At 38.3% G+C, this 20463-nt stretch overlaps 1 long non-coding RNA gene across 1 annotated transcript; it reads right to left on the bottom strand.

Annotated features, from left to right (window-relative positions):
• Positions 1–1314: 1314 nt before the first annotated feature.
• Positions 1315–3328, bottom strand: LOC121647980. Its single transcript, XR_006011908.1, has 3 exons — positions 3239–3328; positions 2286–2547; positions 1315–1374 (listed from the first exon to the last, which is right to left on the bottom strand). It is a non-coding gene; the product is annotated as an uncharacterized LOC121647980 (long non-coding RNA).
• Positions 3329–20463: the final 17135 nt, after the last annotated feature.

The following is a 20463-nucleotide window of genomic DNA, read 5'->3' on the forward strand; positions in this document are numbered from 1 at the left end:
ACTTGATTTTTTTAAATTACTTTCTGTGTCCTGATTTCTTTACTGCTTGGTCCCTGACACTGCCTGTCAAAAAAAAAAAAAAAAAAAAGTCACAAGCTCTTTGAAAAGGAAACATTTATTTTTCAAAAACTTGTTTAAGCATTGTTATGACTTATAGCTTACTGGCAAATTTGCTGTAGGTATACTAGCCCTATATATGTAGGAATGATTAACTGTAAGTGTCTGTGAGTGAAAGCAATATTTGACAATGAAAAGATTGGAAAACTGGTTGAGTCTATTACTTAGGCTTATTAGAGGAAGGATGACACAAAGTTGTTGTTTTTAACTTTGCCAGTAGGTGTTGGTGTAAATCAGGGGTGTCCAGCTCTGGTCTGCAAGGGCCACAGTCCTGTAGGTTTTCAATGTATCCCTCTTCCAACACACTCTGTCTCTGTACTCCTTGCTGAACTGGACTGCATACAACTCCTACAAGAACAGCTACAACTACAACAAGATGAGTGGAGCTGGAGGAGCACTTTCGGGTTAAGTTTTAAGTTGGTGATCTATCAGTACTGTGTTTACAACTTTTCGCTGCCACCAAGTGGCAAGCAAAAATTTATTTCAGGTTTTAAGATGAAAAGCACTAGTCTAACAGTCAGTCCACAGTCACTGCCTACACTTCCACATGACCTGAAAAAATGCGTGTCAGCCATGGGTGCTCCAGTGTAAACAAAAACTTCATAACTTCTTGGATGTCTGGGAAAAGACCATGAAATTACTGTAGAAATCAGTTACACACATTATGAGAAAGATCAGTTTAATGAGTGTTCATAAAAGGAAGAACTGCAAGAGGAAGAACACATGACTGACAAAAACAAAAAACAGATTTGATTGGAAAATTGTAAAAAAAATAAAAATGAACTGAAAAGATATTTCTTTGCATGAACAAATCAGAACTTTTTGCCTATTCCCCAAGAGCACATTGAGTACATAAATTTTGAGAAGCGAGACTATTCAGAAACTTGCATGGAAAAAGTTACTCCCATAGTTACAATAAATGACATGAAAAATGTTAAAACACGAAAATATGAACAAAATATGAACATCTTCATTTTCAATTTGGGCTGTTAAACAGTTTGTCATATATTTTCTGCAGGGAAATGAGGGCAGATTTGATGACAGGCTTTCTGGAAGTAGTATTTATACAATTTATACAATACTCTGCAATTAAGAAAAAAATAAAAAAGTTGTAATGGATGACCCAGACATTCAACCACACACAAGAGTAATGGATCAGACCAGGGGTCGGTGTCGAGATAATCACAAGGAGAGGAAGATCCATCGAGGGCAAGGCAATGGTAATCCTCGGACATGGCTTGGTCGGTAACAAGAAAACTGAAACAGAAAACAAGTGCTGGATCTCAACTTGGCAAACAGCTGTCGATAATCTGGCAGGGAAGGAAAGACTGGAGAGAGTCTAAGTAGGGCTGAGCACAGGCAAGGATAGGGCACAATTAAGCAAGCAATCACTAAGGCCTGGAAAAACCATGAACCATGACAAGAGTACCATACCCCCAAAATTATAATTTAATGTACCCCAGTAGAATCCATTTACCTAAAATGAGCCAACTGTGCTAGCTAGCTAACTAGCTAACTCGTCATCCCTCATCACATAAAGCAGGGGTATTCAACTAAAATTTAAAGAGATCCAGTTAGAGAAAAACTTTTGGAGCCAAGGTCCGGGAGATCATAATGACTATGTATGTATGTATGTATGTATGCATGTGTATGTATATATATATAGCGTAACTCCAATAGCATAACACCAGGATGCCCCTACCTACATGCACGTTCAACTTCACTTGACAGAGCAATAGAGAAATGTAAGAAAACTTGTATTTAAGTCTGAGTTCATCATAATGCAGGTACACATTCCGATGACTATCAGAAATTGTGACCTAGATCCCCCCTCTTATAGTCTGGACTCTTCTAACATAATATCCTATATTGTGGACAACTGTAAGAGAATCAGGGGGGCTTCATAACAGGAGCAGGACAAGCCCAAATAAGAAACTACACTCAGAAAAAAACCAAGCCCAAAAACCCGAAACGGACGATATTTGCAAAAGACATCACAGAAAAACTAGCCCAAAGTCGCTGAAAGCAGGCAGATTTAGCAACTCTGCTGCCTTTTTTTCTGGCACGGTTGTGTTTATCCCTGCTTTGTTTGATCTAGCTGGCAGATTACCACCGCGCCGGGAGCCTCACACACTGATTGGCTGAGTACATCACTTGGGATGGCTCACCTCATGTGCAATTGGTCCACATGTTTTCTGACCACTGAAGACTCCAAAAGCTGTGCCAGTTAAAGTAAAAGCACACCATCAGATTTTATGTTTTAACTCTGGATCCATGTGGGACAGGTTCTGGGTCCGGATCTGGACTGCGGTCCGCTTGTTAGTGCATCTGATGTAGAAGCTCCTTCTCCAGATGATACAATTTGCTTAAGTTGGGCACTCAACATAATTGCAGACAGATGTTGTGACAGGTAAGAGGTCAACACCAAATCTAAAACACTCCAAGTATACAAGCAAATGGAAACTTGGACTAAAATAAGGTTATACAAGGGTTTACAATGAACAAAAGAAACCAAGGACTAAAGACACTGAAGTGAAAGATTATAAACCAAGCACAGACATTATAAACCAAGTTAAACATAATACAGGTGTGAAGCAACCATAGGGAGCAAAACTAATTACAACTAGAAAATTTCTGAAGAAATTTTGATGGGTGCCAATGCAGCTAATGCCTGCTCACATATATACATGTATTAGAAAGGCAGCCATGTCACAAAGCACAAATCATTCAAAGCAGCTGGTGTGTACCTGATTGGTATAATGACATAGCCAGGGCTAATAAGTGGGAGGTGTTGCAGAGAGACTCTGACATGCAGACACACCCAAGGTCGAAGCTACCATTGCGGACAACAAGGTCCGGACCTCGGTATTTTTCTCTGTGCACATAATATAATGAATAAATTGAAAGCTTTTGAGCTACTTGGTTATCTGAGAAGACTAATTAGCAGTGATGTGCGCATTGATACTGCAATATCAATTAACTCCCATATCAACTATTTATATTCTCAAACCTATTCTCAAACTAAATATTATTCTCATAATAAAAATTATTATTAACACGAACACAGTGGAAAGTAACAAAACTATCAGGATAGATAGGAACTACTTTTTCTTTCACCTACCTTTGTCATGTTCAAAGAAGAGAAAGCGTATCATCGCAGCAGCACGCTGCTCACTTACAGTCATGTGTGGAGACATTTCTGCTTCACAAACTGCAATAATGCACAATTTGATGTGTGAGAAGACAACAAAACCCAGAATAAACCAGAACACAAAAGCAGAGGTGATGAAGTGTTCTGGGGAGAAGGTGAAGGACAAGTGTGAGAAAAATTCTGGAGTCCTTTGGTGTTGCAGGCAGATACTATCCAGAAACTATCAGGTACTATGCAAGTACAGAGGGAAAAAATGTGGAGCTGTAACACTGAAGCTGATTTTTAGGAAAGCAATTTCCTTCTGTCTGCTAGGTTTAAATTCATGTGCTAATAATCAAACAGGAGTTCCCTACAATCTTATAACAAAGGCTTCCCATTTTACTCAAACTGTGCAGTAATAAATATGGTTATGATATAAGTAATGAAATAAGTAAATGTTACAATAAAACGTTGCACGAATACAGCTTGAAGTGAGTGTGAACATAGTAATATTACTGTATACTGGGATGGTTAACTGAAGATTTTTAGATGGATGGATGGATGGATGGATGGATGTACCTGTGTTGTTCAAAACATACCAAATCTGATAGCCTTATTCCATTCAGTGGAAACATCTGACTACAGAGATGAGTTTTGTTATTCCAGACAAAGACAAACTAAAGAAGGTGTAGATAACTTACTTTAAATGTTGATACACTTTGGCTACATTCAAACTGCAGGCTGAAGCGACCGAAATCTGATTTTTTTGCCCCCATTCGAGCTGTATCTGATCTTTTCCTAACAGTCTGAACGACACATCCAAGTTTTTCAAATGTGACCCGGGCCACTTGGATATGTGGGCCTAAATCTGATATGTGTCTGCTCTTTTGCCATGCGACTTCAGTCTGAACAGCGAGGTCGCATTAATCACAAATGTAAATAAAGATTCTGCTCGTCATCCAAAAATTGTTTATAAACTCCTTATCTATAAAAGAACTCACATCACTCTCCCACCACTCTTTGCTGAGACTCTTCCCACACGTTTCTCTGTACAGACCATAGACTCTATATAAAAGATGGACGGAGCCTCCATGACGTCACATGTAGGTTTCTGAATAGCTGAATTGAAGCTTATTGGGCGGTTCCCACCATTTCCATCTTGGCAGCGTGTTGTAATTCCTGGAAAATCCAAAAATGGGCAAAGAGGGGGAGCTGAAAGGGGGACTGTAAAGGTGGGGGTGGATGATTGACACCCATCAATCTCCGAGCTGCCTGTAGCTAAGAGCTAACTGAGCTAAACCGGAGCTAACGGTAGCTAACCAGCTAACGGAGGTAAGCAGGCTAGAGCTAAAGCTAAGGCGCGCTGTTAGCTGGCTAAAAACTGTGGTTATGCTGCACTCTCCCTTCTTGTCACGTATACTGGATGCCTGTCAATCAAAAGGACATGCCCCTAAACATGTCAAATTTCATTTAAATAACATCTAAATGGATGAGTTATAAAAAAAAATCACTCCCCTCACAGTTGTCATGATGGTAAACTTGACGTACTAATCCTAAAATGTTTTTTGTACCAGGCTTTAAACATGTTTATTTCTGCTGTGAAGTTGGTCTTTCTTGACTCTGTTTTGGAGCAAGCCCCTGGTGGATGAGGGGTGAACTGCAATTTTTTGCACTTCCGCATATGGCTTCACATTTTACCGCCAGAGGTGGTCGCTGGTACATACTTTGCTGCCCCTGCTCCACAAAATGCCATGGCCAAAAATTTGGTTCTCCTCTTTTGTAATCTCCTGCTTAAAACAATGCCATTGAAAATGTGCTGGCTATGATAGGACAATAACTTTAAAATTGCAAGATAAGCTCCGCTGTTACCATCCATGTTTACTTCCACAAACACGAAGACGTCACACGCATGCTCACTGTCACGTCATTGTGTCTTATAGGCATGCGGGACAATTTTGGTGCGCATAAGGTTCATACAGGAGATCACATACAAGTTGCACTTAAGTGAAAATGTGAACAGACTCTCAAGGAAATCGGATTTCCCCAAAAATCTGAATTGAACATTATGCCCTGCAGTCTGAACATAGCCTTTGACAGGAGAGATGTGGGACAAGACAGGATGTTCAGAGGGAAGTAGAGAGCCAAAGGGAGAGGAAAGAATAGATGGAGAAAAGAGACAGGACATGTGAGAGAGGGAGTGGTTTGTGTGAAACATGAGTTGCTTCCATTTTAAATAGATTTTGTGCTTCATTTTGGTTTCTTGAGATGTGTAGACCATAATGGTGGTGGACTTCAGTATTTCGAAAACCCTGGCTAAGTGTTTCCATTTAAATTTTGTGATATATTTCTATATTGACACATCTGAAAAACCACCTCAAGAGAGCGTAAAAGCTTTGTAGTGATGTTTTTTTTTTTCAAAATTTAGGTGTTTCAATTACAAGTTTTGTAATTGCAATTTTTAGGTTTTGTGCAGTTCTAGGGGTAATGGAAAAGCACCTACTCACAGAACTCACAACACTCACAGACTCAGAGCTCACAGATGAGAGGGCTGAAAGCACCTCTCAAGCAACCAAGCGCTGTTTGCAAATAAAAAGTCATATCCAAAAAAAACTGTAAGCACCAGAAGGGTTGGAGGAACACATGAATGTAACTTATTTTATCCTAATGTGAACAGAATTTAAACAGTGGCAAGTTAAAAACATATGAGAATTACAAGTATGAGGATCAGAGTTTCTGTAGAATGGGGGTTAATTTGAGGAAAAGGTAGACTTTGTGATGCTTGGAGCAATGTAGCTCAAAGTTCCAGCTCATTTAAAGCTAAGGTTAATTTGAAGCCAACTTTAACTCCGCTGTTTTGATACATAATTTGTGTATGTACAGGGAAATCTTTGGGCGTGAGACAGAGATGTTCGCAAGTCCTATTTTGCAAGTCCAAGTCAAGTCTCAAGTCTTTTACCTCAAGTCCAAGTCATGCCATGCAACGCCTGCCAACTGATCTTACTAAAAGACTGAATTATAATGTCCAAGGAATTTAAATTCTGTACTTACCATTTATCTATTAGAGTTTTGTAACAGCATTTATCCTTACCTAAAACTGAATAATGCTCTGTCCCTCTCTGAACAATTTCTTTGCTATAGTGAATTCAGAAGACCTGTACATGGAAATTTTTTTAGATTAGTAAATATGTTCTTAGCATAACTTATCCACAAGTTTTTAATGTGAACCAAAATGCATCTGGACCCACAGAGAAATTTAAAATGCTATGACAGGTTCATAGCATTTTCTCCTGAATTTTAGAGAGAAAGGCCAATATGCTTCACTTTAGTAGTTCATGATCAGCAAATGTCCTGCACGTTTTAGATGATTCCCTGCAGGAACACACCTGAGGCCTGGTCCAAAAAGCAGGTTATGTCAACACTCATGTTAACCCTGAGTTGTGGAAAACTCTTAGTTTTACTTTCAAGAAAGCGAGGTAAGTCTAATCCCAAATCATTTAAAATGGTAACTGATTCCATTAAGGAAGTAAACATCCTTGCTGGCAGGTTCACGAAAAAGAAAGACTTTCTACTAGAGATGCACCGAAATGAAAATTCCCGGCCGAAAACGAAAACCAAAAATGAGGAAACTAAGGCCGAAAACCGAAACACTGAAAGAAATTATTATGCCATTTATTAGTACCATTGCATTCATGGCTATGAAGGTGTACTAACCTCATTAAAATCAAGGCATTGCAATTGTATAAATTAATATAAATGTTTCAAAGAACAAATCAATTACAAAATTATGAAAATATTTATTTAGCACATTCCAACAATGCACAATAATAACACAAAATAAAATTAAAAATAAAAAAAAAATATTTTTTTTTTCTGTAGGACTACTATAACAAAGTGCATTCAGAATAAGTGCAGCTGCTGAACGGCTGATCATCTAAGGCAATGAATTCCATAATCTTTTGTGTAATCCCTTTTGCCTTCTTTGCTTTTTCAAAAACTTGCGCCACAAACAGAGTGGGTGTCCAGCTTTTCCTTTTCTGTGCCGCATTCCTCTCATACTCAGCATAGCAATCAGGATGTTTGGATTTCAGGTGATAAATAAAACCCGACATGGAGAAATTCTTTTTAGCTCTTGAAATTTCACCATTACACTTTGTCGGTCTTCTTCAGATATACTGAAATACGTCCACGCGGCAGACATGTTGGCCCTTCCAGAAAACACTGTGTTAGCCACGTTTTTTGTTTGCATCATCACAACAGCCTGTTTCGGCCGTGTTGTTTCGGCAATAAAAGTCTTTTGGCTGAAAACCGAAAATGTACTTTTGGGCTATTTACGTTTGAAAGTTTTCGTCAGGCGATCGTCAGTGCATCCTTACTTTCTATCTTTGTTCTCCCACTTGAAGCAGCTGTCAGACATGAGTTGTCCATACCAATGTGATTCCAGTGGTTTTGGAAGCTGAATTAATACACAATGATTTACTTAGGAAGAAGATTTTTCAGAACTCAATCATATGTGATATAATTTCCTTATCAATAACTCATCAAACAGTACTGTTTCTGAGTCACTCCAGTTCTCCTGCCACTCATACCCAACAAAACACGTTGTGAACAAAAGATGATGCAATATTGGTACTTTCTGTTGCAATAATTTTTAAAAATATCTCTTGTAGCCTTGTTGGCTGCATTGTGTCACCTCTTACATTTAGTCATCAAAACATGAGACACAAACACACAAACAACTTTTGGGGGGCATACCATGTAGTGCATGGCGGGTGGGGCTGCAAATGTGGTTTAGCTCACTTTCTTTTAATTTTAATTGAAAATAATACACACTTTACAAACAGTCATGAGCGTGGAAAGTGAGGGCAATGGTGTCCTCCCATATCCCTGTTTCCTGGGCTATAGGAAATTCTCTGTTGTGTTTCTGTGCAGGTGTAGCAGTTGGTTGTCTGGTGATAGTTTGGATTGAAGGATCATATGTGTTGTATCATTATCTCCTCTTTCTACTTTCCTTTTTACTTCTTTTCACTATTCTCCCCTTTTTTCAGTCCTTTATTTTGTGGTCAGTGTCTGGCAAGATTGCATAAATTCCACAATTCAAAATAAATAAGATTAATAAATAAATAAATAATCTGATTATCTAGCGGGGCCTTCTACCCATAAAGTTCCCCTTGTCAAATCAAATTTGTTCGGTACAACACAGCAGTCAGACCATCATCCTGTTTGCTATGAGGCTGGACAGGACAAGTTAAAAAGAAAAAAAAAAAAAGTTTGGGACCTCTATTTATAATGTTGGCAACAAAGAAGATTTTAGAAAGATAATGGTATGTCGAGTGATCAGGAAAGTCCTCACTTATGTCTAAAATCATAATTCAATTAATGTGTGATGGGTAGATATCTACTGTCGGCCTCTCTGGATCTTAGCAGACGTTGTGGCCTCACTATCCTCTTCCTCCTCCTAAAACAGAGTTTCTTGTTAGACCCAGAATTAGTTGAATCTTCTCTCTGAAACAGGCCCATGATACAAATGATCCAAGTTCTGCACAAGCCTCTTAATGATCTATTAATTCAACTCAAGTGTATTGCAGTAGGTAAATATGGATCGAGACAAAAAACAAACAAAACATGTCAACAAACAAACAAAAGAAAAGTAAAAAAAAAAAAAAGTAAGTAGTGCTAACAAGAAACAGCTAAAACAACATGTTCAAACTTATTAGGTTGATTCGCAGCAAGCCAGTAACAGTAGCAGAGTATAAATAATCACTTTAAAGAGGCAGTATCTTAGAAGCAAAGGGTTCTGAAATATGAAAAATACAGCAATTTCAGAATAATGTTTCTCAATGTAAAATTGCAAAACTTTGAATATGCCATCATCTACACTATATAATGAGTTTTACAAATATCTGGAGAAATCTCTGTGCACAAGGGAAAAAGCCAAATATGATATTGTCCTCGGGCAACACTGGACATCTTTAAATTGTTGCATTCTGTTTGCATTCTGCAATTAAACACGGGATCCAAAATTTTCTTTCTTTTTTTTTTTTTAATGCTAAACCTAATCTGCTTCATTATTAGAGTTTGCCAAAAATTAACATCTTCTTTTACTCATACTACTGTATTTTAGGAAATTAATTAATTTAAAGGAATGTTTAAATAGAGTAAGGTTGTTCTTTAATTCTGAGAAAAAAAAATGTAGACTAATTATTAAGGAATCCACAGCAAAAATAATTACCCAGAAAATTTTCCTGGAACAGGATCCATATCTGATATCTGGTAGTCAGTCTGTCGACAGACAAGCATGTGATTCAGAGGAAAATGGCAGGTAAATCAAAGGCATTACTGGCATTTCAGTTCTCTGGAGCCAGGAGTGATTAGATAAAGTGATTCACTGGAAATATCTGAAAGAGGACACTTCATTAGGTCTATAACGCATGAATTGGATTATAATGATTAATGGGCCTTCATTTTTGGTTTCTCAAAACTTTACCGCTAATGGTGAGGTTAGTCTTTGCTAAACAAAAAAAAAATGCAGTTTTCAACATGATAGATAGTTATGCATTGTGTGGACAATCAAAATATAATCATATACATTTAAGAAATACATATTTAGCCTGATTTTGTGAGCTTCTGTTTAACAATACCCCAGATTTGCTTTTATTTTAGCCTATCAAATAGAATATTGCTACACAGCGAGGAAACCTCATGGACACAGTAACATCACTCTGCTTAAGCTAATTGTGTTATTTGTTTCATCTTTTCATGGTCTTTATGGTTGGAATTTGTGTCATTGATTTCTGTCTTTCTGGTTGTTTGTGAAGCACACTCTGCTTCAAGAAGCTGAACAGTGCAACATACCACAGTTAATAAACAAATCCTTAAAGGTCACCCCTATCAAAGCAACCCAATATTATTCAATTGCTTAAATTACAAGATTTAGGTTTATTTAAAAGGAACAGTCACACAGATTTACTTCAACTCTGTTGGCAAATTCATCAAGTTTAGTGATTCCACAAACCTGCCTGGAATTTTCTTGTGAACAATGTTGTGATCAAGTCTTAACAGCTTAAGTCAATCTCCTCTCTCAGGTGGTGGAGGTGAAAACAGAACTATGGAGCTAAATGTGTATTGCACTTCACTCTTATCAGTTTGGCTACGAGAATGAGGGTTAGCTGTTTTTCTGTTTGTTCCCTTATTTATTTATCCAGGGTTTTTACAGTTTGCAATGAAATGGACCATTACATATCAAACTGAACAGAAAACAAACAGCAATATGAACTTGGCTAAAGTGGAAAATTACCAAACCTTTAATGGTTAAACTAATCATTTCAATCTGAAAAAGTAAACAATAAAAAAAAAAAACACTTGCTCAACCCAGATTATTTGTAAAGCTGGAGGACAGGGTTTAAATTCAAACTTCATCATTACCTGCTCCAAAGAAATTACATTTTTCATCCCATATGTATACCTTTGTTAGGATATTTTCACACCTAAACTTCATGGTGACAGACTTTAACAGGAATTTAACAAAAAGTCTGGGTTATATCATATTGTTTCAAAAGATACAACCTAAATGACATAAATGACAAGAAATGTGAAAGAGGGGAAGAAATGAACAAACAAGAAAGTCGCCCACTGAACTCTTGCTCTCCCACTGTGAGATACGTCTGATCAGTACCTGGTCAGGGATCAAGTACTCGGACAGGCAGCTTGACACAGATGATCCCTTGTTGGCAGTAATCCAACACTGGGGCAATGAGTTCGCTACTCATGGAAAATAGATAGTGATGTAATCCTGGCCTGCACCTATCCACTTGTGCAGCTTCAGAATTAAAGCATCACAGTTTAACAGCAGGTTCAACCACAGGAAGCTTTTTAAATGAGCTATTCCTTTTGAAGGGCCCTATCCTCAGCCTTTTCCATCTTCACAGCATTAACCAGGGGAAAGCTCGAGAATGGGGGAGGGGGAGGGGGTATTTTATTCCATGGGAAGAGCATTTAAGATTACTTGGATCTTTTGGAGTAGGGTTCAAAGCCTTAGTCATAGTATCAGTTTCATTCTGACCTCTGCAGTGCGTCAACTCATACTGGGAGCGTGTCAGACGCAAAGCGCTGGTGAGTGCTGCCCGCATAGCTGGATCCGCAAGATAGCTAATTCACAGGATAATTGAAGTGTCTTGTGGTTCTCCAATTACAGGATAAATGTCATGTCGTCCAAGATGAAAAAAATAAAACGCTGAGACCCCCTGACTGACTGACTTCTAACCTAGTGTCACAGATTAATGACATAATGTTTACATAGTTTAGCAATTGCAAATCTGAACTGCTGAGGTTGACTCATTCTGGAGGTGTGCTCCATCAAAAGTAGACCTGAAGGTTCTGGATACTTCTGGGACCTTTCTGACCAAACCATTGACCAAAACAGCCACTATTAGCGCCAGAGGTCACAGTGCACACAAGACATGGTGTACACGGACCCAGTGAAAATTGGCTGTTAGTGCCCACATATCATTTATAAAAATGGGGTGAAAGTTGTTATCTATGCCCTTCACTTAGCTAGAGAGCAATAAATTGGAGAAAAGAACAGATTGTTTAGTAAGATTGATGTTCTGATGCAGAAATAATACCCACATCCTGTATAGATGCGTAATGTTAAAGTCTGTGTGAATGCAGTTGAAAGCCATGTCCTTGTTTCAATGGCATTTTAGTGACTGTGAACTGAGATTGCTGTAGCCCAACACAATGATAGGAAGATATTTCACATTTTAATACATTTTTTTTTGCATAATCAGCTGTGTACCTGCCCTGTGATGGACTGGTGTCCTGGTTGTACATCACCTCTTGCCAGAAGGAATAGGATCAAGCTTCATCATGATCCAGGCATGGATAAAGCAGGTATAGAAAATGTATCAATGCGCTTCTTCATACATTTCAATAGGAATGGAAAATACCACAGTCTGAAATTATTTTAACCTACCTAAAAAAAAAAAAATGCAATGCCTGTGCAGCTACAAATATTTATTGTATGTGCGCCCAGATTACCTCTTAACTTTCATCTTATGGATGCACAATACCATTGTTAAGATTTTATTTTCTTTTTTGAGCTGAAATTCTCAGATCACAGCCTTCTGACCTCAGATGGATTTAATTAATGAAAAGGTTTCCACAGTGTAAAGCAGCTGCAGATAGCAGATACTTCAAGAATCACTTTTATTCATTTTGTGATGAATGCAAATTGGCTCACTGATCTTTCTTTTTGATGATAAATTAGATCAGTCTTTTGACTCTGGAAAGATTAATCAAGTGTACAATTTAAGTATTATTCCCTTGATGTGGTACATTTTCTACAAGTGTTCAATTTGTTGTTGATGAAATTAAGTTGTATCCAAACTCAGTTTCGGCTCCCTAAACTTCCTTTAGTGTCAAAACTCCTACAGCAGTGCTAAGTGGCTCTTGGGTTAAGAAAATCCCAAAAGGTATGGGCAGTGTACTGATCATAACACAAAAATAGGATGCTGGAGGGTTTTTTTTTTCTTTTTTTCGTTTTTTTTTTTTTTTTTTCTTTTTTCTTCTTCTCCTTTTTTTTAATTCTTAAAAATCTTGACCATTCGCAAGGTATATATCTCACAAACCTATGACGGTAGTATAGAATGCAGAAACCATATTCAAGCAAAAATTAGGATGATGTTTAAACCATCTCTTCCCTGCATCATCGTGGGGGATGTTTGATCACAAATACACTGTCCAGCCAAAAAAACGTTGCCACAAAAAAACAAAAAAAAAAGGTAATGAAATCTAATATTTCGTTGGACCGTCTTTAGCCTTGATTAGGCCACACATTCACTGTAGCATTGTTTCAGTTAGCTTCTGCAATAATATCACAAGGTTTATTTCACTCCAGTGTTGGTGATGGTTGAATCCAACAACTGGACACAACCTTCTCAAGCACATCCCAAAAAGTTTCCATGTAGTCTAAGAAATCTATTAGGATACTAATCAAGGAATTACTCAGGTGTAATTATTTAATTTTTTTCTTATTTTAAGCTCAGATATTTATTAACAGTAAGACTATATGGGAAGGAGGTGAAAAGGACATGTGTGAGATTGATTACTACTACTACTACTAGTAAACAGAATGTACTGAGTGGTTTATCTTAAGGTTGTAATTGTTTATTGTTTCATACTGAGTGGTCTATCTTATTCAATCAGAGTGAATCCTGAAAAAGAAAATCGTGCCAGGGCTTGTGTGTATGTCTTTATCTCTGCCTTACAGAAATAGGAATCCATTGCCAGGTGAAGACCATGAGGAGATGACTATCAGATGACACATGGGACTTTGACCAGCAACTGCACATTAGTCAGCAGCTATGTCTAGCGTGTAATTATAAAAGGGTTCAGGGAAACGGTAGTCGGGGTTCTGACTAGTGGCGGACAGCAGGACTCTTACATGTCTGTTGTTAGGATTAGCAGTACAAAACCCAGATCTGTTGCACATTTTCTCATATCGTGTATTCAATAAATGGTCAAATGAGAGAAGTAGTAGCATCTTTACTGTACTCCATCAACAAACACACAGGAGAAGGACCTGAGAGAGAGGTAAAAAGATTATTAGTACTCTTTAGGCATGTGGGAACAAAGTACCCACCTGAAGGGAGTGTGGGAAATGAGTATTCATCTGGATTGATGGAAACTAATCAGTTCCAAGGTTTTCTCCAACAGTAGTTAAGGTCTGACCTCTGTGGTGGCCAATCCATGTGTGAAATTTAAAAAAATTATTTTAAGGTTGTTTTAGTGGTTTATAAATTTGTTAATGGTCTTGGAACTTCTTATGTATATGTCCTGCTTTTAGAACATGAACCCACATGGACCCCGAGTCCTCTGGTACCGGCCTTTTAGTTGTTCCCAGATTCAGGACCGAAACCTTTGGTGAGGCCACGTTCCTCAACTGTGGAACTGCCTGCCAGAGAACCTCAGTGCTGCAGAGATCATTAATGTTTTTAAAACCTTTTAAGCTTAACTTATAGCTAAACTTTTATTTGATTGACTTTTAGTCTGTTTTTTATTTTAGTTACATTATCATTTTATAGATATATTCCTTACTTATTTTTTAATTATGTACTTTTCTATTTATAGTATTTTAAATACCACTTATTTGTGTGGCTTTCTGTTTTTATTGTATTGTTTTACGCAGACACATTGTTTTTACAAACTCCTTTATTTATATTTTATACTGTAGCTGTTGCTTTTATTTTGTCTTATTGTTTAAAAGCTTTAACTACACTGTTTTCCTCATGTTAACCATTACACAAATTGCTGAAGATGAAAGTTGACTGGCTCTGGGGACCAGTATAACGTATCTAAGTTAGTCACCCAGAGCTTCAGCCACAAGATTGAACTTCAGCAGCAGAACTGTCAACACTGCGTATGAGAACCTAGATGAACTCATACAGTGAGAACTCCAGGGCATCTGGTTCTTTTAACAGCAACACACTGAGGGAGGCATCTGGCTTCCTGAGGATGCTGCAGGATAAGGATTTCCATTTTTTTTTCTGCAGCTCTTTCACAAAATCCTGCCTCATGTTGACATGTTGTACCAAAAACTGCAGAACAAGGACATTAATCAGTCTTCATCAAACATGCCCTCCAGAGCTTCACAAGTAGTGTGCAGGTAATAAGGTAAGATCAGATCACGATAATTCTTCTCAATAGAACAATATTGTTAAAAAAATAACTTTATTGCAGAGAAAATACAACCTCATTTTCTTATTTCTGATACGATACGCTTTGATATTTAGATGTACTGACAGAAATTGTTGGTCTGCCACCAGAGATTCATCTTGGTAGCAGAAGCTACAGGAGCCACAAGACCAAGGAGAGCCTTGGGAAAAAAAGAGAAGCAGAGACTCTGTAAAGAAGTCTGTGACGCAAAGCTCAAGACAGGACCTTCTCTAATTTATGAGGATCCCAAGTTTAGAGGCTGCTGTGGTGCTCTAGTATTGTACCAGGTTCTACTGAGATACAACCTCCAGGACACATTTTCTGAGACTGTAGCTCTGTTGAACATCCTGGTGACCACTCCCATAACAACAGCTGAAGCAGTGAGGTTTTTCTCAACATTAAAAAGAATCCAGACATTCCTACAAAATGCAACAGGCTGCATCTAAATGCACTGGCTATGCTTTCCAAGGAACTAGTCAGGAGCCTGCCGGACTTCATTGAGAGAGTTATTGATCACTTTGCTGCTTTGAAAGAGACGAGCAAAGTTTCAGTACAAGTAATACAGATTAGTGAGACATGCTGCTCGCTTACACTCAGATTAGATTGTCCTCCCTCTCAGTGAGCATTAAGGCTGACTGTTAGTAGTGTGATAATGTTGTGACTTTATGTGCTTAAACTGAACAACACAGTTTAAGTCTGACTCAAATTAATGGGTCATTAACAGAGTTGTGTAGAACTTGACAACAAGCTGATGATCCTTTTCATTTGAGTCAGGTATGCTGCAAGAGGGAAACATCTAAAACCTGCAGGGCAGTAGCTCAGAGGACCAGAGTTGCAGATCCTCAGGTTATAGGACAAAGGCCATGTGCGGGGTTGTTTCTCTCTGATACGACACGTGCAGTTGATACGCTGGATGTTATTTTTTCATGATCATCTTTTCATTGATATACTTTTATCTGAATATATTTATTAGTGTTCATGTTTGTTCATAGTTATTTAATAGATTTTATATATAGTAATTAAAAGGAATGATTATCCCCATTTTCTACATTCTTCTCTGATGAAAAGTTTAACATGATTTTAAAAAAAGTAAAAAATGAAACTCATTTGGTGTGGAATGTCTTTTGCATTTCAACTGGATTTAAATCAGGTTTATCCTTGACCCCATCTTTCTGTTTAGTCTTTATGTGACAAACCACTTCTGGGATTCAATAATTTTGCTTCTGTTACAGTAAAAAATAAGTATAACATTTTGTAAAATGTGAAGGTTGAACTTATTTATCTGTTATCTGTCTTTTTACTGTTAGTCTGATTTCTTTACAGTTCATTGCTGAATGAGTGATCTTTCATTCTTATTTGCACTTAAAAGTGATTTCAACTACTGATTGGTCAGTCTGTACAAATAACCTGCAAATACATACATTTTTTGTGCAGTCTTGAGGAATTTAATATATATGGACTTCTCTCCAATTGATCTTGCACTTTATAAATGTTATCTTAATTCACAAACTTTAAATACTATAAATAGATTATGCAGTTCCCTTCCTTATTTATGGTAAAGCATTCATCTCTCATTATTTAAAGGAAATTGATCATGTTTCTCCTGTTGATAATCCATTCTTTCACTGAAGAGCCAAAATAATTTCAGTCATGAAGACTCTATAGCCTAGCTCTAGCACATGGTATTTAGTTTACAGAGGTAAAGGTAAAACCATATTGTGAGTCGAATCATCAAAATCAAGCATTGTAGAGCACAACAATCTAAAAAAAAAAAAAAGACCTGAAGGGATTGCCATTTGCTACACTGGTCAGCCAATCAGAGTGAAAAACAGTTGTGATGTAGTTTACATAAGTCAAATTGGCCAAAATCACAAATTGACCAATCACAGTGGATTGCTTCCACATCGTCATGTTCATTCTCCAAACCGCATTGAGCCTCTGCAGAGGTCTGTGCAGAGCCTACAGCGGTAACGGCATAACCGACCTGATGCAGACGCCGTGCGAGTACAACTGAGCCTTTAGAAAGACAGCACCTTTCAGCAGCCAGTACAGCATTTCCTGAGGCTGGGTTTATAGATCCTCATTCTCATGTAAAAACTACTCCAACGTGAGCAAAGGAAGCAGCACTGTGATGACTATGCTCTTTGATTTCCCCAAATTATGAGATGCAAACATTTTGCAAACCTGCCCCGCCCAGGAACCCGATGGGTTCCTGGGCGGGGCTCAGCTGGGGGGAATGGGTGGCCATTGGGCCTGTGGGGTGCCTGCCCTCTGCGCGGGGCCCGGCACTCGCTGGGCCTGCCCTGTGCCCCTGCCCCTTTGCGCCATGGGGGCTCCAGTCTGGGGGCCCCTCTGCTCTGGTCTGAGTGGGCCGCTGCTCTGTCTGCTTTGGCTGTCCTGGGCTTGGTGCTCTGTGGACCTGCTGGGCCTTTGGGGCCTAGGGCTCCCCCCGTCCCCCACTGATGCTTCGGGGTGCGGCGTGATCACGGCCCCCTTGCAAGCACACTTTTCTTCCTCGTTGCATTGCCAAAGACACACGCTCAAACATGCATGCTCACAAACGTGCTCTTCTCTCCATCTGCTTCTGACTACATGTTGCTGATATCTGTGAGGTGGTATGTTTCTCTGCAGGTACGTTTGAAGACTACTGTACTTTTCATATCATCATTATCCTATTTTCTTTATGTATCATGTAGTACTGTGGTAGTTTATATTGTTTTTTTTTGTTTGTTTGATTTGTTTTTGTTTTTGTTTTTTTTGTTTTTTAGTTGTTTTTGTGGTATATTTTAGGCAGCCTAGACAACTGTTATTTACACACATTAATCCTGCCCCCCCCCCCCCCCCCCCCCCCCCCTTTTTTTTTTTCTTCACTCTTACTCTATCTTCCTGTCAGGTTCGGTACTGACTTATAAAAACTAAAGAAAATAAGATTACAATTAAAAATAATAAAAATATCAAGGGCAGCCATGTATATAATATGTCTGCCTTGGTAGAACAAATCTGTCAAGCAAAATATGGCACACAGACCACCGTTCTGTATGTTAGGATGCTGGACAGGACAGGGTAAAAAAAAAAAAGGTCTCATTTGTGTCCTCTTTTTCCTGCTCCTGGCCCCCCATCTGAACTTTTGTAGGCCCGCCCCTGCATTGCTGAAGTTTAAACCCTTTCTAAAACCAGCCAGTTACTTTTGTTAGAGAAGGTCTTGGCGAAAACTATACTTTGAGGTAAGTATGTGATTGTGTGAACCATGAACTGCTAGTTTCCTCCTTCTCAGCTAAATGATAAACAAACACAGCAAGAGAGAAAAGCCAATCAGATGATTGCCGACAGCTGTCATGATTTACAGAACAACATTAGAGGAGAGGGAGGAAGCAGCTGCTGCACAAATAGAGACAACCAGAGAGCCACTAGAGCAGACATGTTGGTGCAAAACGGGGGATAAGTTAAAAACTCATCATGTTTTAAAAGGCCGAGTTATTTGATTAGTTTCCTGGAGTGACAGAAATATGGTCAGTGACCATACACTATCAAATTAGCATAAATACCTTAACGGGACCATTCTGACCCATTTGAAAATCTAACTTCTTATCAGATCTATCCCACATGTCTTTGCTTCAGACCATGTTTCTCACGAAAAGCAACAAGAAAATTTAAATGCCATCTCTTATATTAAGTCATTATGAATAATCTCACAAACTGTAAACAAAGAATTCCACCAGCACCTTTGTTGGAAAAATGCTGGTGGATTTCTTTGTGGAATGCTGCAAACCTCACCCCAGTTGTTGGTCTGTTTGGGCTTGCATATGTGTGTGTTTATAGCTTTTTAAATATATTTTGACCTCACTTGTTTGCCTGCTCAGGTGCTGGGGAGAAGCAGAATTGGGACAATATATCTTCTCTGGTATTTTGGCCCAGACCAGCTCATATACAATCATATACAACACATATTCTTGCAGACCCGTATATATAAATATTAACTAGTAAATATTAACAAGTCCTACTCCTTAAAATCCACTAAAGCCATGTAGTGAGTTAGCAGGAATTAGTGAGAGTAGATATGTTAAATATGTCCAAAAAGTGTCATTTGTTAAAATAAACATCTATACTCCAGAATAGTGATGAATATTAGTCCAGCATTCATCCCATTGTGCATTTAATAGGGAAAGAAAATGGAAAGAACAGGCATGAAATTCTATGTGCCTCCTGTGTGTTCCCCTCCTCTGGAGATATTATCTCAACCAGGTTCAAATAAAGATTGAATTGAGATCTTTTTTGTCTCTCTGCCATAGCCTAATGATTCAGTCAGGGGCCGAAGTAAGATCAAAGAGGCAAATAGCAAGATCATTACTGATATATGGACTAAAGTGCAAATTAAACCCCTACACAGAAGCTGCCTTCATTTTGCCACAAAAGTATCTGACTATCAGCCCACAACCAATAACAAATTGGCTAATAAAGAAAATCAAAAAGCTGCAAACTCACTGTTAATGCTGATGAATGATAGTTAAAATCCATCTTCTCACTTTTACTAAGATGATTTAGTTCAGGAAGGCATAAAATAACCAGTTGGCACACCCAGTTAAACAGTGAACACAACCGGTTTACCAACTGTTTTCCTACTGATTTCATCAACTAATTTAATAAATGTAACTAGAGAAACTAATGTGGTAATAAAACAGCTGTTTTATTGGCCTATTTGCACCACTTCATCATAATGAATATGATTAATTTTATAAATCTGTAAACAGCTAGCATGTTCACTGCTAATTGCTATCATGTATACTGCTAGCTTGCTCCAATGGCTCAGACTTACTTGATTCACTAGTTTTGTTTACTCAGAATAGAACCTCAGTGATGTGAAAGCAGTGCAGCTTGCCACATCCTCTGCTATCATCATCATCATCATTCACAGCAGCTGATGAAGGTCCTGCTGCAGTCAAACCATCAATCATTTTTGGACATTGTTGGGTTTTTTTGTTTGTAATGGTTCAGTTTCTCTACACCTCTTCTCCTTTTTCTCTCCTCAGTTCGGACAGGTACCTGCATCCACTGGCAAGGGGCAAAAATGGTTTTAAATGATCTGATTGGTTCAGCCTGGTGTCAGTTAAAAACAGAATCAATGCTCCGCAGATCAACATGATTCATGGAAAGAAAGGTCTGTGCTAATTATTTGGATGATTTATTTTTTTATGCACATGGCAGCAAAATGGGATGGTGTTTATAAATTTTGAGTAGGTCGGCCCAGTCTTAGTTGGGCCGCTGCTCTATTGAGCGTTATGGATCAGTCAGACCAATGAATAAACGCGCCGACAATGTGTCAGGCCAAAGAACAAGTCAGCCCTCCGAGAAAATGCCCAGTATGCCAAATGGCCAGTCTATCCCTGCTGCTGGGTCATATTGACCTGAACACACACACATAAAAAAAAAAATAAAAAAAGTCAAATGTGGTCAAAGGGCTATTAAATTTTAATGTTTAAAAATAAATAAACAGGTCATAAAGATTC

This window comes from Melanotaenia boesemani, chromosome 10, assembly GCF_017639745.1.
Source record: "Melanotaenia boesemani isolate fMelBoe1 chromosome 10, fMelBoe1.pri, whole genome shotgun sequence".
NCBI lineage: Eukaryota > Metazoa > Chordata > Actinopteri > Atheriniformes > Melanotaeniidae > Melanotaenia > Melanotaenia boesemani.